We start from the raw sequence: 19227 nt of genomic DNA on the forward strand, positions 1-19227 counted from the left end.
GCGGACGGGTCCGTGTGGGCGGAGCCAACAGGGGCGGGACCGGTATTGCTTGTGGGCGGGGCTAAGACGGGTACGGTGTGGGCGGGGTGGGTGGGGCAGGGAGAGGACGGGGCGGGGCTGAGGGGAGGGCGTGGGCGGGGCAGGGTGGCGGGTGAGGGGGCGGGGCCTATGGGAGGACCCTAGGCCGTTTCCGTCCGGGTGGAAGTGGTGTCCCGGCCCGGCCGCAGGCTCGGCCCCGTTTGCTCGACTTCAGAGGAAATTGCGCCTGGCTTCATTTCACCAAAAGCCTTGAAAAAGACCAGCGGACCTGGCAGGGAGTACCCTTTCCCCTCGGTCTAGGCCGGACTAAACAGGTTGTCCCCCTAAACGCCAGGGTTTTCTTCCCTGTCTCCGTCGGGCCTCCGCCCAGGGTGACATTTAGGTTGCTTCACCTGAAACTAATCGGCTGGTTGCCCTGGCGCTTCCCGCCCCCCCCCCCCCCCCCCGCCCCGACCCTGGCCCTGCTAACCAGGTATCCATCGCACTAGCAACCTCAATGGTCGATGGAGAGCCGCTCTCTGCCCAGCAATGTGGTAAATACAAATAAGTTTATGGTCTGGGTTCCGTCCTCATGTCTAGGTGAGAAAATAAGACAAGTGTGCATAAACATTAACGGCAACTTGTGAAATGTTCTGGGAACGTGGGGTTGAGCACAGGCTCTGACAGAGCGTTGAGCGATGGGTAGATGAGCCTTTGATAGGAGAACCCGGAAATGAAACATAGGAGTAAATCTCAGACGGCAGAAAGTTTTCTCGGTTGAGGCCCTTGGCCCTTCCTGTCCGAATCCCAAAACCATCCTTGGACTTGTGATCCACTAGCATTGTGATGGCGTGCGGCTTGAGAGCTTCCAAAGACAAATGTCTTTGGTATATAAAGAGCTCTTACAATTCAATAGGAAAAGGACCAAAATAGAAAACTGGGCAAAGGCTCTGACAGTATGGTTCCCTGAAGAGGAAATACAAGTGGCTCATAAACGTATGACACATTACTTAACCTCGCTCACAATGAGATAAATATAAAACTACACCAAGAAACCACCTTGTGCCTATCACACTGGAAAATAACGTGATAGCCTGTGATGGCAAGGCTGTGTTGACATCGGTACCGTTTCGTACCTGCAAGGGCAATGTGGCACAGTCTATCAAAATCGAAACGCATATTCCCTTTTACCCAGTAATTCAACTTGCATCATTCTTGTTGTATTTTATTACCCTACCTCCTTTCTGTTATTCCTAACGCTGACATTTAGTGGCTTCGACTGCAATTTCGTAGGATGAAGAATTCTTCCTAATTTGTGTTTGTATTTTTGTTGCCATGGGTTTCATAGTAACAAGGAATCAAGCAACTTCTGCATAAGTGATTTTACTTTTGCTGGAGTGGAATCAGAAAACCCTCAAACATCCTTAATAGGACAGTGAACTTTCATGTAAACGTTAAAAAAAAAAAGAAAAGAAAAGAAAACCACTTCATTCTTGATTTTTCTATTTATAAATGAGAATTTGAAGGAAGTGGTTATAAATAGGAATTTTCAGGGAATTTGAATGATGACTCACACTTTCTGTCTGGTAGGTTTTTAATTACTGATCATCTTATTTGGAGACGTGGTCATTTTATTTAGCATCCTAGCTGGATGAGAAAAACATAGAAGGACAAAGAAACCAAGCAGGTGGGGAGGGAGATTTTGTTCCCACCTGATTGGAAATACATCATTTCAATCCCCCTGGAAGATGAGAGAAACTGAAAGAAATTTTGAAAATGTAAAATAGGAGAGTTACTCTGACTCCCTGTGAAATGTGGAGGCTGGATCTCAGTCACTGCCAGAAGGGGTTTGGTGGCCCGCCCGACTCAGGTAGAATCATTCTGAAAGCATGTAGTCCACAAGTTCTGCATCCCGGTTTCGAATTTCTAGCATGTTCTGCTCCCAAATGTTTAACCCAGGTACCTCTGATCATCCCAAGAGGTGGGTAGGTGATGTTCCAGCTCTGAAAAGATAAAGGAGGAAAGGCAGAGATGATGAATAAAGCCGACCATGGTAGGAATACTATTGAACTAAGTTCACAACAACCTGTGTTTTGTCGTTTAACCTATTATTAACGTCAAAGAGAACTTGACATACAATATTAGTTTTGTGATTTTAAGTCCAAGGATGAATGAAAACTAAAAGCAAACACAGAGACCAGAGAGTAGGTAGTCATTGCTGTAGGCTTATGGTTTGAGAAACTTCCACGGAATGCTAAACTACTTTTTTTTTTTTTTACTTGATTCCAGAAAATCATTACAAATCGATAGGATGCATGGCAGTTAAAAAGGTAAAATCAGACCTCTCCACCATCCTGTTTTCTAAATAAAGCCTATTGTCTAAAACTTTGGGGAAGTTTTAATCCGACGGGTGTGTTTTCTTTCAGCACGTTAAAGATGCCCTTCCATTATCTTCCGGCATGTTTCTGAAGTCAGCTGACGATCTGGGGTGACGTCTGACGTTTCCATCCGGCGTTTCTAGTTGTTGTGAGTGGAAACCTTGATCTGCCTGCAAGCGGCTCCATCACACCCGAGAGCGGACACTCCGTCTGTTGATGGACTACTGGCGAAGTAAGAAAGAAAGGCAAAACCAGGTATCTTTGTTATTCACCTCAGAGAAAGCCCTCAGAAATACCGTTACGTCTGAAAAGACTGTCCTTGTCATCCCTCTACCTTGCTGCAATTATTTCATATCACCTGTAGTTTCCCAAGGCTTAGGATTCTTGGCATTTTCCTAATAACTGAATTGTGTTAAACTCAGCTGAATCTGTGAGCATTGTGGCCAGGTGCATTTAGCAGAAACTAACTGTCACTTAAGCAAATAGGGTTTTGTTCTTCTCGCTTAGAAGGGGTCTAGGGGCGTCTGGGTGGCTCAGTCGGTTGAGCGTCTGACTTCGGCTCAGGGCACGATCTCGTGGTTCGTGGGTTCAAGCGCCGCGTCGGTCTCTGAGCTCAGAGCCTGGAGCCTGCTTTGGGTTCTCTGTCTCCCTCTCTCTCTGCCTCTCCCTCGCTCGTGCTCTGTCTCTCCCTCTCTCAAAAATAAATAAACATTAAAAAAAAAAAAAAGGAGTCCTGAGGTCTGTAGTCCAGAGCTGATGTCACTCGAGGAAAAACGTGCCCTCTGATGGAAGACTGCACTCCCCGTTGGCACAGTCTTCCAGCTGATAAGACTTGATTCCATGCCGCTCCTTCCCAGCTGTAATCGAAGGTCACGAATAGCATCGCGAACTTCTTGTCTGTAATGAAGCAAATTCTACCCTTTCAGGTAGAAGTTGCACTGTCTCACCTCCCACCCTGCGGAGGACCAGTTTCACCTCTACGTCCCATTCACCTTCACCTTCCTTTATTTCATAGGAGTGTGTGCTGCTTGGCTCCTCTTTTGAGCTGGTTATAACATCTGCCTTGTTCCCTGTTTTGTTGTCGAGTTCAACAAAACCTTGAACACGTGCTCATTTGTATATCTCTGCGTGGGAATCATGATTTTACTTTTATCCTGAAACTTACCTTTTAACACTTTTTATGCCCTGGAAGAAGATGGCCGCTGCACCCCCAGACACTGTGTCTGTGGTCCAGACAAGGAGAAGGGGGAGCGCAAAGAATGAAAAGCGTGTGTCAGCTAAGTCTGTTTTTACTAGAAAAACAATAGCTTTTCCAGAAGCCCCACCCCTTCCATTTCTGACTAGACTGGAAAAAAATGTCACTAGAAAGTCACTAGACTTGGAGCGCCTGGGTGGCTCTGCCTGTTAACCGGCCGACTTTGGCTCAGGTTGTGATCTCACGGTTTGTGGGATCGAGCCCCGCATCGGGCTCTGTGCTGACAGCTCAGAGCCTGGGGCCTGCTTCAAATTCTGTGTCTCCCTCTTTTTCTGCCCTTCCCCAACCCCAAAATAAAATAAACATGGAAACTTTTTAAAAACAGAAAGTCGGGGCGCCTGGGTGGCTCAGTCGGTTGAGTGTCCAACTTCAGCTCAGGTCATGATCTCGCGGTTCGTGAGTTCGAGTCACGCGTCGGGCTCTGTGCTAGCAGCTCAGAGCCTGGAGCCTGCTTCGGATTCTGTGTCTCCCCGCCCCCCGGCCCACCCCTGCTTGTGCTCTGTCTCCCTCTGTCTTTCCAAAAATGAATAAACATAAAAAAATTTTTTTTAAAACAGAAAGTCATTTGACTAGAAGAAAATAGCCACTACTTGCAAGGCATGTTGGGGAATCATTCCTCACCCCTGAAAAAAAAAATTGGTCATCAGGAAGAAGAGGAGAGTGGACGTTGAGTAGACAGCAGCATCTGGCTCAGTGACTCATCTAGGCAAAGCTTTAGGTTGATGATACCTACCTTTTGCTGTTCCCTACTCACCCCTTCTTTGCCCTCCTACCTCCACCGCTCCACCCATGCCCACCTCCTCACAAGCACGAATTACGAATCTGCTCCAGCCTAAGTGATTCATCCTAATGCGTCAGATACTTAGTGTGTTACCCCCAAAGGAGGGATTGGATAGCCGCCATAGAGGTTAATAGTGAAGAGATGTTAGTAATGGAATTGCTGTCATCAGGAATAATCTTGCAAGGGAGCCTGTGGGGGGAGCCGGAAGAGAGGAGCCCTTCTCCTCCTTCCCTGTTCCACTTGCTGATGCCTATATTACCTGCACAAAAGGCCAAGCCTGGGGGCAGCCAGTCCCGGGAGAAGAGAAGATTGGCTGAACAGTTTGGGAGTACCACTTAACAAATTTTTCTTATTTTTCTCTTACTAGAAAATTTTAAATCATAAAGTGAGGGAAGAATAAATATAAATCCCCTGATGTTTCATTACCTACACTATAACCATTGTTGACATTTCAGTGTAAATATTTCCAGTATCTTTTTCTTTTTTCTTAACTTTTTTCAATGTTTATTTATTTTTGTAGCTTTTTTTAATGTTTTATTGATTTTTGAGAGAGAGAGAGAGAGACAAAGTACGAGTGGGGGAGGGACAGAGAGAGAGAGAGGGAGACACAGAATCCCAAGCAGGCTCCAGGCTCCAAGCCCTCAGCACAGAGCCCGACGTGGGGTCCAAACTCGTGAACTGCGAGATCATGACCTGAGTCCAAGTCAGAGGCTTAACAGACTGAGCCACCCGGGCGCCCCAGTATCTCTTTCTTAATAAGAGCCTTTCCTCAATATATTAAAAACCCACGTATGCAATTTTTAACTGTACTTTTAAAAATTAATATGGCTTGGGGTGCCTGCCTGGGTGGCTCAGTCGGTTAAGCATCCAACTTCGGCTCAGGTCATGATCTCGCGGTTTGTGAGTTTGAGCCCCGCGTCAGGCTCTGTGCTGACGGCTCAGAGCCTGGAGCCTGTTTCAGATTCTGTGTCTCCCTCTCTCGCTGACCCTCCCCGTTCACACTCTGTTTCTCTCTGTCTCAAAAACAAATAAACATTAAAAAAAAATAAAAATTAATATAGTTTAAGAGTTTTCATTATTATTTCATACCTTCATAAATATAATTTCAACAGCTACCTAATATCTCAGCAAGTAGAAATACAACTGATCAGCCCATCATCTCCTATTGTGGGTCATTTGCGTGTGTGTTAGGATACAGGCTTGCCAGCTGGAACAGACTCCAGAGAAATTGAAATTTTGTTTGCTTGTCTAACAGCCCAGAGCTGATACGGTGGCTCCGTGGCTCAGCGACGCAGGCTCTTTCCATCTCGTTGCTTTGCCATCTGCAGGAACCTGCCCACCTCTGCGGAGCACCTGGTTGCTCATGACTACGTCCACATTCTAGGCAGAGAGAAGGGAAAAGGTGAAGGGGGCTGCCATCGGAAGTCACATGCTTCCCGCCTGACATCCCCATCGGCCCCGTGCGTGGTCACATGGTTGCACCTGCGCAAAGGAGGCTGGGAAATGTAGAGCTCCATCTGGATAGCCATGCACCATGTACGTCAGGGAAGGATTCCATTACAATGAGAGAGAAAGAAAAAAAAAAGATATTGACTCAGGAAGACTAGCCACAAGGTTGTTTCTAATTATTCGTTATTTATAATGGTGAAGGTCATCTCTGATGTCAATCCTTTCCTATATTTAGGGTGTTCTGTTGTGGTTGTTAGTAGTTGTTTTCTTTTCTTTTGTTCAGTGATATTCCTGTAGAGTACTCCATAAAAGGTACAAATTCTAGACTTCCTATACTTACTGGTAAATTTATGGCTTTACCTTTTCAACAGAATTAGATATTATGGTTTTTGCAATTTGCCCTTTTTCAAGGGAAAATGAAAGAAGAACAGGGGAAAGAGGAGGGGAGATGAGGAGGTGGGGAAAGGAGGCATCTTATAGTTCTTATGATGTTCATTATGCTTCATACCAGGGGAGTGAACGCCTTCCCATGCTTGCTTCCTGGTTATTTACATATTTTTGTTTATAAAACGGTTTGTTTATGTCTGAGTTAGACCTGTTGGGGTCAAGGATCAGACGCACACAGGAATCTCAAAATATGAGGATTTATTGTCATGGTTCATATGGGAATAAGAACAACGGAAACTTCAGCCTCTCCCTGGTCTCTGGATGACACTGATGGAATTTGAGGTGGAGTTCGTGAGCAAACGCTAAGAAAGAATTCTAGAGACTCTTTTGGTTTTTGTTCGCTTGTTTTGTTTTTTGTTTTTTGTTTTTTATTTTGGTGCAAAAAGCTGATTTTATTAAAGCACAGGGACAGGACCCATGGGCAGAAAAAGCAGCTGCGGGTATGGGAAAGACTTATTGTATATTTTGAGTTTGTGGAGGGAGGGGAGTTATAGATAACATAGGTCTCCAAAGAATTTCTGGATGCTGAAAGCAAGGTGTCAAAGGACCCTGAAGATTTAGCTACTGTCAAAATAAGGTTGCTTTTAATTTTTAAGGAAGTGTAAATATTAAGGCATTAAGGCAGCCATAAACTTCTTGGGGAGTGTCACACGCTACAAGTCTCTGGCGTCTATTAGCGGGCTGCAGGCTATAAGGGAATTTAATTTAAACCACATATTTCTTGCCTTTGTTTCCCTCATCATCACCACTGGTCTCCTGGTGACACCATCAGACCTCATAGAAGCTGGACTGGAGGGATGTGCAGTGGCCCCAAGTGCTGATGGCTTTACTGCCCCTTTAGCGACAGAGTCTATTCCTGCTTTTCCAGGTTGTTCTGCCAGAGAACCGCTTCAGCCTTGTGGGGAAGGGCCACCCTTCCCCAGAACTGGTGGGTGCAAGCCTGGCCTAATAGGCACTGTTACCAGGGAGACCCGAAGCGCTAGACAGGCTTAGCCCAATGTCTCTGGGTCCACGAAAGCACGTCCACAAAAATGCCTTTAAGTTTTGTTACATCGCAAGTCTCACGATTGAGAGGGACCGTTCGGATTGTTTGTAATCGTACTATTGCCTGGCTCAAAAGCTAAGTTGAAAAGAAAAGAGGACAGGGGCTTCTTCCAGTGGCAGAGTCTGGAAAAGATGGGCAGAAATGGCACCTGGCAAGGGGAAGGAAAGGAAGGAAGAGTAGGTCCTCAGCCTTGGACGTCAGGGGGCCATAGGGGAAAACATATTTGGTGCCCGCCACATCTTTGCATCCTTCAGTGACACTTCTATCCATGTCTCCAATCTTTCTGGCAAGGAAGTGGAAATGAGGCCCCTCTGTATGCTGCCATGTCGGCTGCCCAGGATGTGGCCACAGCGGGATACAGGACCAAGACCTTGGACATGGGGCTAGAGGTGAGTCCTGGTCCGCCCAGGAATGAATATCGGGCAGATTGAGGACGTCACCCACATCCCCTCTGATAGTACCTGCAGGCAGGGAGGTTGCCATTGTCTCTGTCCGTGAACAGGACTCCTCAAATTACTGTTTTCTGTTAATAAATTTACGTTGCGGAAGATAAAAAAAAAAAAATAAAATAAAAATAAAATAAGCAAAGGGAACAGGGCCTAACTTGGACTCTCTGCCATATTTCGCAGTGTCTCTTGAGCTGCAAATGGAATAATATAGATGCATCCCATTCCCTTATTTTAGCCAGAATAATTTTTAAATAATGGTAAACTGGGGTGCCTGGGTGGCTCAGTCGGTTGGGTATCCGACTTCAGCTCAGGTCATGATCCACGGTTCATGGGTTCAGGTTTGGGTTTGGGCCCCGCGTCGGGCTCTGTGCTGACGGCTCAGAGCCTGGAGCCTGCTTCGGATTCTGTGCCTCCCTCTCTCTCTGCCCCTCCCCTGCTCATGCTCTGTCTCTCTCTCTCTCTCTCAAAAATCAATAAACATTAAAAAAGAAGAAGAAGAAGAAAGAAAGGAAGAAAAGAAACAACAGAGTAGTGGGGAGCCTGGCTGGCTCAGTCGGTTGAGCATCCCACTCTTGGTTTCAGCTGAGGTCATAATCCCAGGGGCATGAGATCAAGCCCCACATTGGGCTCTGCCACTGAGTGTGAAAACTGCTTGGGATTCTCTCTCTCCCCAGCTTGTGCACTCTCTCTGCCTCTAAAAGAAAAAAATAATTTAAAAAAAAGAAAGAAAGAACAGAGTAGATTTGTACATATGTAGGACAGGGGAGGTTTAAAATTGAAAGAAGCAAGTGGCAGAACAGTATGTCTATGATAACACAATTAAAAATACTGTGTATGTGTATATATGCATTTACATACGTATATTTATCTATACGTATACCATTGAGAACAGTCTAGAAGGGTATTCACCAAGAAGGATTGAGAAGGGAGTGAATAGGGACTTTCACTTTTACTCTTTATACTTCAAAACATTTCATTTTGACAAGTATGTGTTACTTTTCTTTTAAAAATTTTAAAGTAAAAATATAGGAAAATAGTTTATCAGAAATGATAACAGGTTCGTTTTGCATTTGGTTCTATACTGTTTTATTTGCCACTCTTAATGTGTGGAATTCTTGTCTCCCCAAGTAAATGATCAGCTCTTTGAGGGAAGACAGACTATGAGGAGGTTTGGGGTGATGAATGTTCAGAGCTGACGGCCAAGAAAATTCTAGAAGATGTCTTTGGTGCAAAAAGGTGCTTTTATTAGAGCACGGGGACAGGACCCGTGGGCAGAAAGAGCTGCACTGGGCTTGTGAAGAGTGGTTATATACTATGGGGTTAGGGGAGGTAAAGTGAAGAGGAAGTTTCTTTTTAAAATCGATTTTTTAATGTTTATTTATTTTTAAGAGAGAGAGAGGCAGAGCGCAAGTGGAGGAGGGACAGAGAAGGAGACACATGAGACACAATCTGAAAGGCTCTAGGCTCCAAGCTATCAACACAGAGCCCAATGTGGTGCTCAAACTCACAAACCATGAGATCATGGCCTGAGCCTAAATCAGAGGCTTAACCGACTGAGCCACCCAGGCGCCCCTAAGAGGAAGTTTCTTAACATGGTTTCCATTTGCTATTAAAGACTCACAGATTACTGGAGGCTTAGCTGTTGTCAAGCTAAGGTTGTTTTTCCCTCTAGCAACGCATTAACATTGAGACAGTGGGGAGTTCCTGGACATGAGGCTATTGATAAGATTGCCTTTTTCTTGTAATTTACTAAGACATTTGTAAACTGGTAAAGACTCGGGTCCTGCAGGCCTGTGATCTCTGTCGGTTAACCGTTTGTTTTCTTTCCTTTCCTTGGTTCTTGGGCAGCCAGGGGGGCCTGAGGAATATCACACAGATCCCAAGAGGCGGGAGGGGGTTGTGCTAGCTTGCGCTTAGCCCTCAGCTTGTCTTACGGTCCCTCATCAGACTGGATCTTAAATTTCTATTTCTGTCGCCAGTGCCTAGCACAGTGGTAAACACAGCAGATGCTTAGTAAACAGTCTTAATATATAATAATTCCCTAGGAACGTTTATTTGAAATCTCTATTCTCTGATTGCTCCACAAGTATCAGGATGAATCTATTTCTGGTGCACGGTGTGAGCAAAGAAATACCTTGTCTCATGCCCTTCCCCTTACGTGAAGACAGGGGCAGACCAGAAGGAACCAACTCTCCCGGAGAGGACCTGACCAAGAGGGACTTCCCATTGGTCCAGAGAAACTGCAATTTGTGAGATAATCATGGTGAGGGAGGCCCACCAGACAGGGAGAGGATACTGGAAGAGAACAGGCTGTGACGTTCAAGAGGACAGAAATGGACATCCCAGGGAGCCCTGAATGACAGCCACAGAAGTCTAGACTTCTTATTCTAGGAGATAAGAAAGTTTGTTTTGTTCTGTTGGCAAAGGAGAGGTAGGATACAAGAGGCATAAGTAGGACCGGTCTGATCACCATGTGCAGGAAGGACTAGAGGGGTCTGGACGTCATTGCCATGGTTCAGGTAGAAAGAGATACACACCTGGCTCAAGGCAGTTAAGGGTGAGAAAAAAATGGATGCAAACACTAACGTAATTTATGGAGATTGAGGACTACCTAGACGAGGGATGAAGGAGCAAGTCAAGTTTTATTTCAGCCACTTGAAAATTTTGTCCTAGTGTGCTTTCACGTGTAGGCAATGGAACCTAATTCATGTGCGCAGGGGACATTGCTCAGAGGCTTTCGTCCAGGCTTTAATCAGCGCCTCCACACTGTCACTCTCATGCCAGTGTTAGCTGCAGAGCCCAAAATCCATTCCAAGCAGTGGAAATAGGAGTGTATTTGGTTAGCAATGTGACTTTTTCCAGCAGATTGGAAAATACAAACGACCTCATTCACCTCATTAAGAGGGGCATTTCCAATAACAATTGACTTTTTAGGGGTGCCTAGGTGGCTCAGTCTGTTAAGTGTTTGACATTGGCTCAGGTCATGATCTCGTGGCTGGTGGGTTCGAGCCCCGCATCAGGCTCTGTGCTGATGGCTCATAGCCTGGAGCCTGCTTCAGATTCTGTGTCTCCCTCTCTGTCTCTGCCCCTCCCTCGCTTGCACTCTGTCTCTCTCTCTCTCTCTCAAAAATAAACATTTTAAAAAATTACTTTTTCTGTTTAACAATTATTTGTCAAAATTGGCAACATATTTATGTTGATTTAATGAAATACACATTTACTCATGATAACAATGTTAACTCTAACCAGAAGAAACTTCTCAGTACTTAGAGACTCATGATCATAGGATATAAAATTTTAAAAATATTTTTATTTATATCTTTGTTGCTGAGAAGTATGATAGGGACAATCTATAAAAAAAGACTCCCCAAATAACATATATTCTCTTAGGATAAAATTAGATGAGGGAATTTCTTCATTATTGGAAAAATTAAGGAAAAAAATTAGATGAGGGAGGTGATGGAAAGACAAGTTTAAAAGGAATAGTTAAAAAAGAACTTTATGTATTTAACATTTTTTAAAAAATATTTATTTATTTTTGAGAGACAGAATGGGGGAGGGGCAGAGAGAGGGGAAAACACAGAATCTGAAGCAGGCTCCAGGCACTGAGCTTTCAGCACAGAGCCCGATGCGGGGCTCGAACTCATGAACCTCAAGATCATGACCTGAGCCGAAGTCAGATGCTTCACGAACTGACCCACCCAGGTGCCCCAGACTTTATGTATTTTTTAAATCGTGGATATCAAATTGCTGATATTTACATATCACTGAATATGTAGCCAAGAGTTTTAAAAAGTAGGTATAACTACGCTAGACAGGCAGTTGCATTTCTTGCAGCCACTTAAACTTGTGAGGAAATATTTTAGGTGGAAAATCAGAATTTCTGAGGGATAACTTTGAAGACAGCACCTGACCAAACTTCAGAATCATCCTGAGTTTAGGGCCCCCTCTCGTGGTGAGATTCAGATTTGTGTTGGCTCGCAGCTCAAGAGAAGTATCTAGCAAGAGCTGAAAGTGCCAGGTTCTACAAGCCAAACCCTTCCCGGGGTGTTTTCTGGAATCATCGCTACAAAACTTGAGCCGGGTAGGATTAGTACACCTGTTCATGTTGGGCCATTGTGTCCTATCTCCACCTTGGCTCCCCTCCCCACCAAAGCAGGAAGAGATTTCATTCCCCTACCCAAGCCCAGAATAAATTGGGAGAGAAAAAGCAGGGCAGAATGGTATCCCACACATCTCACCAAGCAGGATCCTTGATGATGGTCCGTTAATCTGCTACGTGTTTATTGAGTACCTGCTATGTGTAAGCATGATTCTCCATGATCTACTGGGAGGCGGCCATCCACTAGTAGAATCCGCCCTCTACTTCTCTCCTTCGTTTAGTTTTATGTATTAATTTTTTAAATGTTTATTTATTTTGGGAGAGAGAGAGATAGCACAAGTGGGGGAGGGGCAGAGAGAGAGGGGGGTCAGAGGATCCAAGCAGGCTCTGTGCTAACATCCAAGAGCCCAATGTGGGACTCAAACTCATGACCTTTGAGATCATGACCTGAGCCAAAGTTGGATGCTTAACCCATGGAGCCACCCAGGTGCCCTACTTCTCTCTTTTAAAACATTTAAAGAAGGGGGCACCTGGGCGGCTCCGTGGGTCAAGAATCCAACTTCAGCTCAGGTCATGATCTCGAGGCTCGGGAGTTCAAGCCCCGTGTCAGACTCTGTGCTGACATCTCAGAGCCCGGAGCCTACTTCAAATTTTGTGTCTCCCTCTCTATCTGCCCCGCCCCTGCTCATGCTCTGTCTGCCTATCTGTCTCTCTCTCTCAAAATAAACATTAAAAATTTTTCACTTAAAATGTACTCCATTGAATTATTGTTATTAAGCACCAACCATAACAACCAACCACAGGATTTTCCCAAAAAGTATTCAGAGGACCCACAAACATTTAAAAAGATGTTCAACCCACCCAGTAACTAAAGAAACACAAATTAACCATGTTAAGAAATGATTGGCTTGCTGTTAGACTGGCATTTGTTTGATAATATCTAAGCTGAGAAGAGTGGGGACATCTGAGAAATACACATCTCTTCATACTCTGTTCATGAAACTGTAAGTCCGAACAACAATTTGAGAGAAAATGAAGAATATTAAGGTTTTTTTTTCTCTAAGTTTCTGCTTCTTCACCCATTAATTCCCCCTTTTAAGAACTATCGCTAGGGGGCGCCTGGGTGGCTCAGGTGGTTAAGTGTTCGATTTGGCTCAGGTCATGATCTCACCGCTGGTGAATTCGAGCCCCGCATCCTGCTCTGTGCTGACAGCTCGGAGCCTGGAGCCTCCTTCAGATTCTGTGTCTCCCTTTCTCTCTGCACCTCCCCAGCTTGTGTTCTGTCTCCGTCTCTTTCTCTCAAAAATAAATAAAAATGTTAAACAAAATTGGAAAAAAAAAAGAACTATCACTAAGACCCAGGCCCCAGCCCGCTACTGAAGTTGTCAGGAATTTTGGAAGATTTTGATTACATGTCCCTAACCGCTCCCATTTTTATGTTTTATTTTGTTTAAGATTTTATTTTTAAGTAATCTCTACCCCCAAAGTGGGGCTCGAACTCAATCCTGAGATCAAGAGTTACATGCTCCGTTGACTGAGACAAATAAGTGCCCCCCTAAACAATAGACTCTCGGGGTTCTGTTCCCGACACACTTACCTGTGCCAAGAATTGGGAGAAGGACAGATGCCTGACTCAGCCACTGGGGCCTGTGGCGTTTTTAGCTCCACTTGTCTCTCCATCTCTGCCCTCCTACCCCATCTCACACACACACACACACACACACACACACACACACACCATGAAGGATAGAAAGAACACTGAAATTGAAGATGATACCGTGTGGCCTTGCCCTCAGGGTCTCAAGGATATGCCCTATTACGGGCCTCATTTCCCCACCCTGTACCCAGGGGTTAGACTGGATGACCTCTCTGAGTTCCCTCAACTTTAATCCTAGCCCTGTCCTCAAGAAGCTTATAATCTAATAAAGGAGGCAAGAGGACTCTCTTACTTCATGCAACTGACATTTATTGAATGCTGCTACAAGTTCAAGTTCACATATATAAATAAAATGACCCCTTCCCTCTAGGAGTTTACAATCCAAAGTAGGAAGTGACCGTTGCTGTGAAGGAGATCGAGAATTCTCTGCACATCCCAGGAAAAGGAGACACATTTGTGTGAAGCTAGAAAGAAATTTTAGTTAAATAAAAATAGACAGTGGCGTGGGCTAGGTACCCAATGAACATACAGATAAAAAAGTGCCTTTGACATAATAAGAAATATATATTTGGTCTCTGCCCCACTTCCTGGTAGGCACCTTCCAAAACCTTGGAATCTCTGAAGTGATAAGTGCCTTTTTGTATGTGAAGGAGATGGCTGGGGCTGGGGGGGTTCCAGGATGAACCTCGGGATGGAGTCTGGTTGGTTGCCAAGGGAACCAACCTCCTGATTAGAGGGTTGGCCCTTCAGCCACACATAACACACACACACACACCCCACACCCTCCAAGAGGGAGGGGAGAGGGGCTGGAAGTTGAGTTAATCACTAATGGCCAATGCTTTCATCAGTGGAGCCTATGACATGAGCCCTCCATTAACAACAACAACAACCCAATTGAAGGGGTTCATAGAGCCTCTGAGTTACTGAGCATGTGGAGGTGCTGGGGAGTTAGTTTCTTTAGTTGTCTGGAGAGGGCGTGGAAGCCCAGTTCCCCTTCCCTGTAGCCCCACCCATCTCTTCAATCTGGCTGTTCTGAGTTCACCCCTTTTTAATAAACTGGCAATCTAGTAAGTACACTCTTTTCCTGACTTCTCTCACTCATCCTACCAAGTTATCCAACCTGAGGAAAGGGTGGTAGGAACCTCTGATTTAAAGCCAGTCAGTCTCAAACAGGTGGCAACCTGGAGTGGGGCTGGTGCGTGCAGTAGGGTGGGCGCAGTCCCGTGGGACGGAGCCCTTCACCCGTGGGAGGTGATGCTCCATCCAGGGAGATAGGGTCCGCGTTGGACTGAACTGTAGGACACCCACTTGGTGTGGCAGAGAACTGGAGAATTACTTGGTGTGGACAACCCACACCTCTGGTTTCAGAAGTGTTGCATGTAGAGTATAGAAAACCCAGCATTTCCCCCCTTTAGCGCCACAGCAATTTACCGAGAGGCCAAGTTATCAGTTTAGTTAAAGTATTCAAAGGAAGCTGAGATCTGACATGGGTCTTGATGAGCAACGCTTATAAAAACAGCTTGGAAGTTTTTCCCATGGGCAAGGGCAGATCCAGTCTGGGGGGCCCTGAAACTAATGTAACTTGGGAAGGCCATTTATGAAAAAAAAAAAAAAGACAATTATTACAAATACGATATTAGGAATGAAAGTACTTACTCAGAATGAAAAAAAAAATAATGTTACAAATTTTTATTTTATTTTTTTTACATTTTATTTATTTTTGAGAGAGAGAGAACACAAGTAGGGGAGAGGCAGTGAGAGAGGGAGACACAAATTCCGAAGCAGGCTCCAGGCTCCGAGCTGTCAGCGCAGAGCCCGACGCGGGGCTCGAACCCACAAACCGTGAGATCATGACCTGAGCCGAAGTCGGACGCTCAACCCACGGAGCCACGCAGGGCCCCCTAACATTACAAATTTTTAAAAATTGAAAGATACCACAAGACATCATAAAATCCAGAAAACGAAAACCTCTTTATTAACCATCTACACCTCTCTAAGATTTTTTTCTTAACGGTTTTTGGCTAGAAGTCCTTTGGCTAACTCTTCAAATGAAGACACTCTTACCAGAGAAATTGGATTGCATTTCAGCTCCTGACACCCCTTCGCGGTCCGCTTTCTGATAATTAGGGCGGCGGGGTGGGTGTGGGGGGGTGGTCCTGGAAATATTTTGTTCGCCAACTGTTGGGTGTTAACCTTTGTCAGGAGAGGGCGCTAGAGGGCCGCTGGAAGAGAAGGGTTTCTCTCCTGGTTCCCGTAGCACGTGAGGCTCCTCCCGCGACTAGCAGCTTCCGAAGTGTCTGGGTGTCTGCGTTCCAACAGCCTGTGTGCTGTGTGCAGCACCCAGCTCTAAAATTTCCCCGCCGCCAGGAGCTTCCCTTGGCGTCCCCGGGGGGGCCAGCTTCGCCTGGTGGCGGGGGTGGGGGTTGTAGCCCGTGATCAGCGTCCCCTGGCGTCCTCTCCTGTGGCTTTGGGGCGAGTTCTGAGATAGGACGCCTCCCTGTGGAGGGTCCTCTGGCCCCCCGGGCAGCGGATCTCCAGCAAGTGCGGCCAACCTGGCGCCTCAGTGACTTCTCTGCCGGGCAGCGAGCCACGCTGTCTCCAACCAAGGCCTGGATCTCAGCCCTGCAGAGGGACGTCTTCGTGGGTGCTTCGTCTCACCCTGGGTGATGGACACTCGCTGGGTGTCCCCAGCCTGCATTCTTCAAGAACCCTCTTTACTTCTTCTTTTTAAAAAATATTTATTTATTTTTGAGAGAGAGCGAGAGAGAGAGAGATCCAAAGCAGGCTCCAGGCTCCAAGCTGTCGGCACAGAGCCCAATATGGGACTGGAACTCAGGAACCAGGAGATCATGACCCGAGCTGCAGTCAGACGCTTGACCGACTGAGCCACCCAGGCGCCCCAAGAACCCTCTTTACTTCTTTCTAGCCAATCCCTTATTACTCCAACCCCATGTTAAAATTAATTCTTTACGTTAAACTTCCCTTGTGCAAGTTGCTGTGCGGTTTCTGTCTCCTGATTGGACCCTTAGCAATACAACTTTGCAGTGCATTGCTGATAGTAATTATTATAAATTTTAAGGATTTTTTTTTCCACATTCGAGGAAATCTCTATCAAGTTTCACATATGAGTTTTAAGGTTTCAGTGCATTTCAAGTTATTTTTTGCTCAGGGACTAATCTGTTTTGTTGTTGTTGTTATTTTTTAATGCTTATTTATTTAATTTGAGAGAGAGAGAGAGAGAATACGGCCACAAGTAGGGAGAGGAGTAGAGAGACGGAGAGAAAGAATCCCAAGCAGGTTCCTTGCTGTCAGCCAGGAGGTGCTCAGGGATTAATCTTAGAATTAAAATTTTGAATTGGGGCACCTGGGGGGTTCAGTCGGTCGGGTGTCCGACTCTTGATCTTGGCTTAGGTCATGATCTCATGGTTTGTGAGTTTGAGTCCCACTTCGGGGCTCTGTCAGTGCAGAGCCTATGTGGGATTGTGTCTCTCCCTCCCTCTGCCCCTCCCCTCCTCTCTCTCTCTCTCTCAAAAATAATAAATAAACAAACAAACAAACAAACAAATTAGGGGCCCCTGGGTGGCTCAGTCGGTTGAGCGTCTGACTTCGGCTCAGGTCATGATCTCACGGTTTGTGGGTTCGAGCCCCACGACGGACTCTGTGCTGACAGCTCAAAGCCTGGAGCCTGCTTCGGATTCTGTGTCTCCCTCTCTCCCTGTTCCTCCCCTGCTCATTCCCTGTCTCTCAGAAATAAATAAACGTTAAAAACAAAATAAAATAAAAAATAAACTAAAAAAAAAACCTTTGAATTAATGACATTTATTAATCAGGGCGTCATGGACAGCCTCCTTGAAGTGGTGCTGTTTGAGTTTTATCTTTGTCAATGTCAGCATTTCTTGTCAAATTAGCAAAGAAGTTACATCCTTTTTCCAGTGTGTGTGTTCATGTGATTCATTAACTGGATTATCAAACAATCCCCAAACCTATTCATAGCTTCTATTCAAAATTTGTCCCTTCGCCTGGGTCCATTATTGCTTTTTTTGTGATCTGAAAGTGTTTTGTTACAATCTGCTTCTCAATGTCAGAATAATTTACATAGACTTTATCTCATTTTTATCGCTTTTGTTTCAGGTTCCACCGATTTTAAGTTGAATTTAAAGATGACAGAAGAAGGTATCCTTTATATGCATCCAAACTCCGGAGTCTGTAATTGCTCGCTGACTTTATTAAAAGGTTCCACCACAGTTTTTGAAATTGCAGTTAAAATTTTATCGCAGATGCCATTCCCATCAAAAAAAAGGGGAGAAACGTATACCGCATTTAATTGTAGATTCTGCTGGAGGAGCCCAGAGAGGGCACACTCCGACATCGTTTCCAGGGACACGTCAGAACTGACTTTTCTCTGGGTCCCAGGACCAAGCAGACGTCTCTTGGATTCAGTAACCCCTCAGCATCTAAAGTTCTTCATCTACCTTAATATGTTTTTTATTCATACATCTAGGGAACGCCTTTTATGGGGCAAAAATCCCCCCGACTCTCGAAGCAGAAAATGCCAGACACTCATCATCCCAGCTTCCCTGGCAGCCGCAGGGCACACACACAGAGATCTAATGCCAGTTCGCTGTACCCTCCTGGGCCTCGGTGGGGAAGCTAGTGACTGAGGGTCAGAAGGGCCGTGTGGACCCTTCCAGCCCCAAGTACAGCCACATCCGCTTTCCAGAGCCGGCTTCAGGAGCAGAGCCGCCTGCGGGGAACAGGTAACGCCATGTGACTTCCGAGGCAAGATCATTCAAATGCCGGGGACTTGTACTGTGCTCTCCTGGGCGCTAGCCCGAGCCAGCTTGCGCAGAGCGACCAGATGAAGAGACCATGTGTAGGAGTTCTGGCTGACAGCCAGTCTCAGCTGTTAGACCTTATGCGAGCAAGGAAGCTTCCAGATGATTCCAGATGACTGGGCCGCCAAGTCGTCCAGCCTTCCAGTCATCCTGGCTGAGGAGCAGAGACTACTTGCCTCTCTCTGCCTTGTCTGAGTTCCTGACTCCCAGGACCCAGGACACGTACCAAAGTGATCACTTTCTGTCACTAAGTTTGATGGGGTTGGTTTTGCAACAACCAGCACAGAAGGGAACTTGCAGAGGCCAGGGGCAGATAAGGTAACAACTGCCCCCAAAGTAGGCACAACAGAACCTCGACCCTCCTGGGCCTGAAGGAGGAAAATCTATCCATCTATCTGCCTGTCTATCTATTTATCTATCTAGTGGGCTCCATGCCCAACGTGGGGCTTGAACTCATCACCCTGAGATTAAGAGCCCCATGCTCTACCAACCGAGCCAGCCAGGCACCCCGGGAAGAAAATCTTATTAGTAGAGCCCAGTGGGGTGGGGGAGGGGCCTCCCTGTAGGAACAGTTGTCCTGAGGCACCCAGATGAGTCCCCCTCTGAGCTCCCGCTGGGGGTACAGCCTTCGGGGCCAGCCCCTGAGACACAGAGCAGGACCAGAAAGGATGGGGGATGAATCCGGGGGCGGGATGGGGACCCGAGGGGGGACACCTGCCGGGTGTGGAGTTGAGAAGTGTGACCCATGTGAAATCCCCCACGGAGGACTGAGATGCCGGACGGCAGGTGCCCCCCCAGCAGGGCTGTACCA

At 46.1% G+C, this 19227-nt stretch overlaps 1 long non-coding RNA gene across 1 annotated transcript; it reads left to right on the forward strand.

Moving 5' to 3' along the window:
* The first annotated feature begins 188 nt into the window (after positions 1-188).
* On the forward strand, positions 189-17835 carry LOC106969579 (uncharacterized). The gene is made up of 4 exons (XR_003417585.2): positions 189-353; positions 2308-2348; positions 2445-2651; positions 17713-17835. It is a non-coding gene; the product is annotated as an uncharacterized LOC106969579 (long non-coding RNA).
* The last annotated feature ends 1392 nt before the right edge of the window (positions 17836-19227 follow it).

Source organism: Acinonyx jubatus, chromosome A2 (assembly GCF_027475565.1).
Source record: "Acinonyx jubatus isolate Ajub_Pintada_27869175 chromosome A2, VMU_Ajub_asm_v1.0, whole genome shotgun sequence".
In the NCBI taxonomy this organism is placed as follows: Eukaryota; Metazoa; Chordata; class Mammalia; order Carnivora; family Felidae; genus Acinonyx; species Acinonyx jubatus.